Consider the following 10,415-nt stretch of genomic DNA (forward strand, 5'->3'; position numbering starts at 1 on the left):
AGTGACATCCAAACGGCCCTCGTATTCTCTCTAATCAGAGAGTTTATCCAACATGACCACGGTGGAGTGAAATTGACTGGGACACATGCCTGGTGTTTTGTTTCGTGTACATTTGCTGTGTCATGATATCACTAGTGAACCTCGCCGTGCTCGCAAAAGCGGTCCATTTAAGATTTGCGTCTAACAGCGAGGGTTGTCGGTTCTTGATCACCTTCGCGTTAAAACATTGCGACGCAATGTCAAATCAGCTGTGGAACAAACATAATATTCCATTAAATCGCACTGCATACAATATATAGAACTGCATTATTGCCGAAATAATTACCAAAATCCAGTTTTGACAGATCAACACGAGCCACATGGAACGGCTTAATCGCATTGGTCCACCGTACACGCTGCCGAAACTTCCGAGTGACATCCAAACGGCCCTCCTATTCTCTCTAATCAGAGAGTTTATCCAACATGGCCACGGTAGAGTGAAATTGACTGAGCCACATGCATGGTGTTTTGATTCGTGTACATTAGCTGTGTCACGATATCACTAGCGAACCTCGCCGTGCTCGCAAAAGCGTTCCATTTAAGATTTGCGTCTAACAGCGAGGGTTGTCGGTTCTTGATCACCTTCGCGTTAAAACATTGCGACGCAATGTCTAATCAGCTGTGGAACAAACATAATATTCCATTAAATCGCACTGCATACAATATATAGAACTGCATTAATTATTGCCGAAAAATAATTACCAAAATCCAGTTTTCACAGGTCAACACCAGGCAAATGGAACGGCTTAATCGCATTCGTCCACCGTACACGCTGCCGAAACTCCCGAGTGACATCCAAATGGCCCTCGTATTCTCTCTAATCGGAGTTTATCCAACATGGCCACGGTAGAGTGAAATTGACTGGGACACATGCCTGGTGTTTTGTTTCGTGTATATTGGCTGTGTGACATTATCACTAGTGAACCTCGCCGTGCTCGCAAAAGCGTTCCATTTACGATTTGCCTCTAACAGCGAGGGTTGTCGGTTCTTGATCACCTTCGCGTTAAAACATTGCGACGCAATGTCAAATCAGCTGTGGAACAAACATAATATTCCATTAAATCGCACTGCATACAATATATAGAACTGCATTAATTATTGCCGAAAAATAATTACCAAAATCCAGTTTTCACAGGTCAACACCAGCCAAATGGAACGGGTTAATCGCATTGGCCCATCGTACACGCCGACGAAACTCCCGACTGACATCGAAACGGCCCTGGTATTCTCTCTAATCAGAGAGTTTATCCAACACGGCCACGGTAGAGTGAAATTGACTGAGACACGTGCCTGGTGTTTTGATTCGTGTAAATTAGCTGTGTCACGATATCACTAGCGAATCTCACCGCGCTCGCAAAAGCGTTCCATTTAAGATTTGCGTCTAACAGCGAGCGTTGTCGGTTCTTGATCACCTTCGCGTTAAAACATTGCGACGCAATGTCAAATCAGCTGTGGAACAAACATATTCCATTAAATCGCACTGCATACAATATAAAGAACTGCATTAATTATTGCCGAAATAATTACCAAAATCCAACTTTGACAGGTCAACACGAGCCAAATGGAACGGCTTAATCGCATTGGTCGACCGTACACGCTGACGAAACTACCGAGTGACATCGAAACGGCCCTGGTATTCTCTCTAATCAGAGAGTTTATCCAACATGGCCACGGTAGAGTGAAATTGACTGAGCCACATGCCTGGTGTTTTGATTCGTGTACATTAGCTGTGTCACGATATCACTAGCGAATCTCACCGCGCTCGCAAAAGCGTTCCATTTAAGATTTGCGTCTAACAGCGAGCGTTGTCGGTTCTTGATCACCTTCGCGTTAAAACATTGCGACGGAATGTCAAATCAGCTGTGGAACAAACATAATATTCCATTAAATCGCACTGCATACAATATATAGAACTGCATTAATTATTGCCGAAATAATTACCAAAATCCAGTTTGGCAGGTCAACACGAGCCAAATGGAACGGCTTAGTCGCATTGGTCCACCGAGCACGCTGACGAAACTCACGAGTGACATCGAAACGGCCCTGGTATTCTCTCTAATCAGAGAGTTTATCCAACATGGCCACGGTAGAGTGAAATTGACTGAGACACATGGCTGGTGTTTTGATTCGTGTACATTAGCTGTGTCACGATATCACTAGCGAATCTCACCGCGCTCGCAAAAGCGTTCCATTTAAGATTTCCGTCTAACAGCGAGCGTTGTCGGTTCTTGATCACCTTCGCGTTAAAACATTGCGACGCAATGTCAAATCAGCTGTGGAACAAACATAATATTCCATTAAATCGCACTGCATACAATATATAGAACTGCATTAATTATTGCCGAAATAATTACCAAAATCCAGTTTGGCAGGTCAACACGAGCCAAATGGAACGGCTTAGTCGCATTGGTCCACCGAGCACGCTGACGAAACTCACGAGTGACATCGAAACGGCCCTGGTATTCTCTCTAATCAGAGAGTTTATCCAACATGGCCACGGTAGAGTGAAATTGACTGAGACACATGGCTGGTGTTTTGATTCGTGTACATTAGCTGTGTCACGATATCACTAGCGAATCTCACCGCGCTCGCAAAAGCGTTCCATTTAAGATTTCCGTCTAACAGCGAGCGTTGTCGGTTCTTGATCACCTTCGCGTTAAAACATTGCGACGAAATGTCAAATCAGCTGTGGAACAAACATATTCCATTAAAGCGCACTGCATACAATATATAGAACTGCACTAATTATTGCCGAAATAATTACCAAAATCCAGTTTTGACAGATCAACACGAGCCACATGGAACGGCTTAATCGCATTGGTCCACCGTACACGCTGCCGAAACTTCCGAGTGACATCCAAACGGCCCTCCTATTCTCTCTAATCAGAGAGTTTATCCAACATGGCCACGGTAGAGTGAAATTGACTGAGCCACATGCATGGTGTTTTGATTCGTGTACATTAGCTGTGTCACGATATCACTAGCGAACCTCGCCGTGCTCGCAAAAGCGTTCCATTTAAGATTTGCGTCTAACAGCGAGGGTTGTCGGTTCTTGATCACCTTCGCGTTAAAACATTGCGACGCAATGTCTAATCAGCTGTGGAACAAACATAATATTCCATTAAATCGCACTGCATACAATATATAGAACTGCATTAATTATTGCCGAAAAATAATTACCAAAATCCAGTTTTCACAGGTCAACACCAGGCAAATGGAACGGCTTAATCGCATTCGTCCACCGTACACGCTGCCGAAACTCCCGAGTGACATCCAAATGGCCCTCGTATTCTCTCTAATCGGAGTTTATCCAACATGGCCACGGTAGAGTGAAATTGACTGGGACACATGCCTGGTGTTTTGTTTCGTGTATATTGGCTGTGTGACATTATCACTAGTGAACCTCGCCGTGCTCGCAAAAGCGTTCCATTTACGATTTGCCTCTAACAGCGAGGGTTGTCGGTTCTTGATCACCTTCGCGTTAAAACATTGCGACGCAATGTCAAATCAGCTGTGGAACAAACATAATATTCCATTAAATCGCACTGCATACAATATATAGAACTGCATTAATTATTGCCGAAAAATAATTACCAAAATCCAGTTTTCACAGGTCAACACCAGCCAAATGGAACGGGTTAATCGCATTGGCCCATCGTACACGCCGACGAAACTCCCGACTGACATCGAAACGGCCCTGGTATTCTCTCTAATCAGAGAGTTTATCCAACACGGCCACGGTAGAGTGAAATTGACTGAGACACGTGCCTGGTGTTTTGATTCGTGTAAATTAGCTGTGTCACGATATCACTAGCGAATCTCACCGCGCTCGCAAAAGCGTTCCATTTAAGATTTGCGTCTAACAGCGAGCGTTGTCGGTTCTTGATCACCTTCGCGTTAAAACATTGCGACGCAATGTCAAATCAGCTGTGGAACAAACATATTCCATTAAATCGCACTGCATACAATATAAAGAACTGCATTAATTATTGCCGAAATAATTACCAAAATCCAACTTTGACAGGTCAACACGAGCCAAATGGAACGGCTTAATCGCATTGGTCGACCGTACACGCTGACGAAACTACCGAGTGACATCGAAACGGCCCTGGTATTCTCTCTAATCAGAGAGTTTATCCAACATGGCCACGGTAGAGTGAAATTGACTGAGCGACATGCCTGGTGTTTTGATTCGTGTACATTAGCTGTGTCACGATATCACTAGCGAATCTCACCGCGCTCGCAAAAGCGTTCCATTTAAGATTTGCGTCTAACAGCGAGCGTTGTCGGTTCTTGATCACCTTCGCGTTAAAACATTGCGACGCAATGTCAAATCAGCTGTGGAACAAACATAATATTCCATTAAATCGCACTGCATACAATATATAGAACTGCATTAATTATTGCCGAAATAATTACCAAAATCCAGTTTGGCAGGTCAACACGAGCCAAATGGAACGGCTTAGTCGCATTGGTCCACCGAGCACGCTGACGAAACTCACGAGTGACATCGAAACGGCCCTGGTATTCTCTCTAATCAGAGAGTTTATCCAACATGGCCACGGTAGAGTGAAATTGACTGAGACACATGGCTGGTGTTTTGATTCGTGTACATTAGCTGTGTCACGATATCACTAGCGAATCTCACCGCGCTCGCAAAAGCGTTCCATTTAAGATTTCCGTCTAACAGCGAGCGTTGTCGGTTCTTGATCACCTTCGCGTTAAAACATTGCGACGCAATGTCAAATCAGCTGTGGAACAAACATAATATTCCATTAAATCGCACTGCATACAATATATAGAACTGCATTAATTATTGCCGAAATAATTACCAAAATCCAGTTTGGCAGGTCAACACGAGCCAAATGGAACGGCTTAGTCGCATTGGTCCACCGAGCACGCTGACGAAACTCACGAGTGACATCGAAACGGCCCTGGTATTCTCTCTAATCAGAGAGTTTATCCAACATGGCCACGGTAGAGTGAAATTGACTGAGACACATGGCTGGTGTTTTGATTCGTGTACATTAGCTGTGTCACGATATCACTAGCGAATCTCACCGCGCTCGCAAAAGCGTTCCATTTAAGATTTCCGTCTAACAGCGAGCGTTGTCGGTTCTTGATCACCTTCGCGTTAAAACATTGCGACGAAATGTCAAATCAGCTGTGGAACAAACATATTCCATTAAAGCGCACTGCATACAATATATAGAACTGCACTAATTATTGCCGAAATAATTACCAAAATCCAGTTTTGACAGGTCAACACGAGCCACATGGAACGGCTTAATCGCATTGGTCCACCGTACACGCTGCCGAAACTCCCGAGTGACATCGAAACGGCCCTGGTATTCTCTCTAATCAGAGAGTTTATCCAACATGGCCACGGTAGAGTGAAATTGACTGAGACACATGCCTGGTGTTTTGATTCGTGTACATTAGCTGTGTCACGATATCATTAGCGAACCTCGCCGCGCTCGCAAAAGCGTTCCATTTAAGATTTGCGTCTAACAGCGAGCGTTGTCGGTTCTTGATCACCTTCGCGTTAAAACATCGCGACGCAATGTCAAATCAGCTGTGGAACAAACATAATATTCCATTAAATCGCACTGCATACAATATATAGAACTGCATTAATTATTGCCGAAATAATTACCAAAATCCAGTTTTGACAGGTCAACACGAGCCACATGGAACGGCTTAATCGCATTCGTCCACCGTACACGCTGACGAAACTCCCGAGTGACATCGAAACGGCCCTGGTATTCTCTCTAATCACAGAGTTTATCCAACATGGCCACGGTGGAGTGAAATTGACTGAGACACATGCCTGGTGTTTCGTTTCGTGTACATTAGCTGTGTCACAATATCACCAGCAAACCTCGCCGTGCTCGCAAAAGCGTTCCATTTAAGATTTGCGTCTAACAGCGAGCGTTGTCGGTTCTTGATCACCTTCGCGTTAAAACATTGCGACGCAATGTCAAATCAGCTGTGGAACAAACATAATATTCCATTAAATCGCACTGCATACAATATATAGAACTGCATTAATTATTGCCGAAATAATTACCAAAATCCAGTTTTGACAGGTCAACACGAGTCACATGGAACGGCTTAATCGCATTGGTCCACCGTGCACGCTGCCGAAACTCCCGAGTGACATCGAAACGGCCCTGGTATTCTCTCTGATCAGAGAGTTTATCCAACATGGCCACGGTAGAGTGAAATTGACTGAGACACATGGCTGGTGTTTTGATTCGTGTAGATTAGCTGTGTCACGATATCACTAGCGAACCTCGCCGTGCTCGCGAAAGCGTTCCATTTAAGATTTGCGTCTAACAGCGAGCGTTGGCGGTTCTTGATCACCTTCGCGTTAAAACATTGCGACGAAATGTCAAATCAGCTGTGGAACAAACATATTCCATTAAAGCGCACTGCATACAATATATAGAACTGCACTAATTATTGCCGAAATAATTACCAAAATCCAGTTTTGACAAGTCAACACGAGCCAAATGGAACGGCTTAATCGCATTCGTCGACCGTACACGCTGCCGAAACTCCCGAGTGACATCGAAACGGCCCTGGTATTCTCTCTAATCAGAGAGTTTATCCAACATGGCCACGGTAGAGTGAAATTGACTGAGACACATGCCTACATCATAGGAGGAGCTAGGAACCAGCGGAAAATTACACCACCTTCATAGAAAAAAATTTCCTGTATCTAGTTGATTTTGCTTAATATGTTTTCTATATAAGTTAACTCAAATATGAAGAAAACTGACTCATTGATCTTTTTAGAGTAATTAATAATGGAGATGGCCATGAAATTTCTGCGAATTAAGTAACAATATCATAATGGCTAGGAAATAGCAACGACTAACTGAAACTAAGTGAAGTTTTTAAGTCTATTTTGATATATGGGGACGCAAAGAAGCCTACATCGGAAATGTTGTTATAGGAGTTGGATAAAAAAAAAAGACAGAACATCACGATACATACCAAAATTAAGAGAGATTAAAATAGGTTACTACATCACCATAATCCCGACAAGACATTAAATCCCTCAAATGCACTATATTCACGAATGATGGTAATGCTGGCAGTAAAAAGATGCTCAGGATCATAGGCAATTCGACAATTGAAACATCAATCATGTTAAAATATGTATCTGGCAACTACTGACAAATGCTCTGCGGGGCCATATTCTTCCTAATTAGAGTTTATCCAACATGGCCACTGTAGGATGAAGTCGAGCAGCTCATAAGCTAAGCCCCGCCCTCCCGCCATACTTTTTTCAATTCAGCCATATTTAATGCCTAAATGGGCGAAACTCCCGAGTGACATCGAAACGGCCCTGGTATTCTCTCTGATCAGAGAGTTTATCCAACATGGCCACGGTAGAGTGAAATTGACTGAGACACATGCCTGGTGTTTTGATTCGTGTACATTAGCTGTATCACGATATCACTAGCGAACCTCGCCGTGCTCGCGAAAGCGTTCCATTTAAGATTTGCGTCTAACAGCGAGCGTTGTAGGTTCTTGATCACCTTCGCGTTAAAATATTGCGACGCAATGTCAAATCAGCTGTGGAACAAACATAATATTCCATTAAATCGCACTGCATACAATATATAGAACTGCATTAATTATTGCCGAAATAATTACCAAAATCCAATTTTGGCAGGTCAACACGAGCCACATGGAACGGCTTAATCGCATTGGTCCACCGTGCACGCTGCCGAAACTCCCGAGTGACATCGAAACGGCCCTGGTATTCTCTCTAATCAGAGAGTTTAGCCAACATGGCCACGGTAGAGTGAAATTGACTGAGACACATGCCTGGTGTTTTGATTCGTGTACATTAGCTGTGTCACGATATCATTAGCGAACCTCGCCGTGCTCGCGAAAGCGTTCCATTTAAGATTTGCGTCTAACAGCGAGCGTTGGCGGTTCTTGATCACCTTCGCGTTAAAACATTGCGACGAAATGTCAAATCAGCTGTGGAACAAACATATTCCATTAAAGCGCACTGCATACAATATATAGAACTGCACTAATTATTGCCGAAATAATTACCAAAATCCAGTTTTGACAAGTCAACACGAGCCAAATGGAACGGCTTAATCGCATTCGTCCACCGTACACGCTGCCGAAACTCCCGAGTGACATCGAAACGGCCCTGGTATTCTCTCTAATCAGAGAGTTTATCCAACATGGCCACGGTAGAGTGAAATTGACTGAGACACATGCCTACATCATAGGAGGAGCTAGGAACCAGCGGAAAATTACACCACCTTCATAGAAAAAAATTTCCTGTATCTAGTTGATTTTGCTTAATATGTTTTCTATATAAGTTAACTCAAATATGAAGAAAACTGACTCATTGATCTTTTTAGAGTAATTAATAATGGAGACGGCCATGAAATTTCTGCGAATTAAGTAACAATATCATAATGGCTAGGAAATAGCAACGACTAACTGAAACTAAGTGAAGTTTTTAAGTCTATTTTGATATATGGGGACGCAAAGAAGCCTACATCGGAAATGTTGTTATAGGAGTTGGATAAAAAAAAAAGACAGAACATCACGATACATACCAAAATTAAGAGAGATTAAAATAGGTTACTACATCACCATAATCCCGACAAGACATTAAATCCCTCAAATGCACTATATTCACGAATGATGGTAATGCTGGCAGTAAAAAGATGCTCAGGATCATAGGCAATTCGACAATTGAAACATCAATCATGTTAAAATATGTATCTGGCAACTACTGACAAATGCTCTGCGGGGCCATATTCTTCCTAATTAGAGTTTATCCAACATGGCCACTGTAGGATGAAGTCGAGCAGCTCATAAGCTAAGCCCCGCCCTCCCGCCATACTTTTTTCAATTCACCCATATTTAATCCCTAAATGGGCATATAAACAAATCATTTTAATCTCTTAGAGAGTTGCTTCAATGCATCAAGTAATTCATGGGAAGGTATCTCAGCTCCGGCTCATGTCGTCATATATTGTTTTTAATCCATTCAGTAATTCGACCAATGGAAACACACAACTTGGTTAACCATTTTCAACTTTTATTTGCTTCAGGGCGGTCATCCGGGCAGGGGGGGAGGGGTTCCAGGTGCCGAAAAAATGGCCGGAAAGTGGAGGAATCTTTTTAAAAACTTTAAACGCTCATATTTCCGTGTTATCACAATCTTGGCAGATGCGTCTTAGTGGCATTTCATTTTATGATTTTTATAACATTAAGTATAGGAAGATGCATATGATAATTGCATAAACTTGAAGGTTATGTGCAATGCCGTGACTTTGTACGGGGACAATCGACGTGAGTGCATCTTTTATGTTATAAAAATTATGCAATTAGATGCCACTAAGAGTGCACATAATTTCGGCTTAAATTTCCCCCAGATTTTCCGAAAAATTTGCACTTTGCATTTTTTCTCCACCGTTCTACGCCCCATAATTGTAGGACAACGATGAATTGATGAATGTTCGTAGCTTCCTTTCCAACGGTGGTAATCACTCTCCATGTATTATTTCCAAATAGCAGCACAAAAGAAACATTGGGGAGGAGCAGCCTGAACTTAAAATTGGTGTTGGAATAATTGTATCTCCAGATTGTGGTGGAAACAACGAAGGCGGAATTTTTGGGTGACGGCAGTATATGGTCTAAACGGTGTATACATTTCCGAAAATTTCAATCGTGCTTTTTGTTGTTGATACCATCGCTCCTCTCCAGGGCGAACTGCAGAGAAAACATCCCGGTCCGGGTTGAAAATTATGCGGAAAGCGGGGCCGGTGTGAACTACTAGACTAGACTAGACTAGATTTTAAACAGCCCCACAACTAGCAATCTCGTTGCCATGCTGTCCATTTCAGGAACGAAAGATAGTCCCCAAATCAGAAATCTTGATGTTCACGATTAAGATGCTCCAGGTGATAGTACGTGCAGAAGATGTGTTAGATAATACAAGACGCAGAACGTCTGGGAGCACCAAAACAGGTTAAAGATGAAGAATTGGAATCATTACTTGATGAAGATCCATACCAAACGCAATCAGAATTACCTTTTGCATTAAAAGTTGATCGATCAACTATTGTCAAACGCTTAAAAGCAATGGGAATACTCCAACAAGCTAGTTATTGGGTTCCACATGAATTGAAAGGCAGAGATATCGAACATCGAAAAACCATTTGTGAAATGCTTCATGCAACAAACGAAGTTGAAAAATCGATATACTACGCAAAAAGTATGGGTGATGCCACGGGAAAAAGGTCCATGGCAGGCAAAACGAGATATTCATTGTGGTAAGGTTATGTTGTCTATCTGGTGGAATCACAAAGGTGTGGTGTATTATG

At 42.7% G+C, this 10,415-nt stretch overlaps 1 long non-coding RNA gene across 2 annotated transcripts; it reads right to left on the minus strand.

The window, feature by feature from the left end:
- Positions 1 to 6: 6 nt before the first annotated feature.
- Positions 7 to 8,136, minus strand: LOC119660765. Of its 2 annotated transcripts, XR_005250477.1 has the most exons (15): positions 5,696 to 6,067; positions 5,282 to 5,614; positions 4,872 to 5,203; positions 4,459 to 4,790; positions 4,045 to 4,377; positions 3,634 to 3,966; positions 3,220 to 3,550; positions 2,804 to 3,136; positions 2,394 to 2,725; positions 1,981 to 2,312; positions 1,567 to 1,899; positions 1,156 to 1,488; positions 742 to 1,072; positions 326 to 658; positions 7 to 248 (listed from the first exon to the last, which is right to left on the minus strand). It is a non-coding gene; the product is annotated as an uncharacterized LOC119660765 (long non-coding RNA). The 2 variants fall into 2 exon arrangements; XR_005250478.1 differs by lacking the exons at positions 5,282 to 5,614; positions 5,696 to 6,067 and adding an exon at positions 8,119 to 8,136.
- Positions 8,137 to 10,415: the final 2,279 nt, after the last annotated feature.

This window comes from Hermetia illucens, chromosome 7 (genome assembly GCF_905115235.1).
Source record: "Hermetia illucens chromosome 7, iHerIll2.2.curated.20191125, whole genome shotgun sequence".
In the NCBI taxonomy this organism is placed as follows: Eukaryota; Metazoa; Arthropoda; class Insecta; order Diptera; family Stratiomyidae; genus Hermetia; species Hermetia illucens.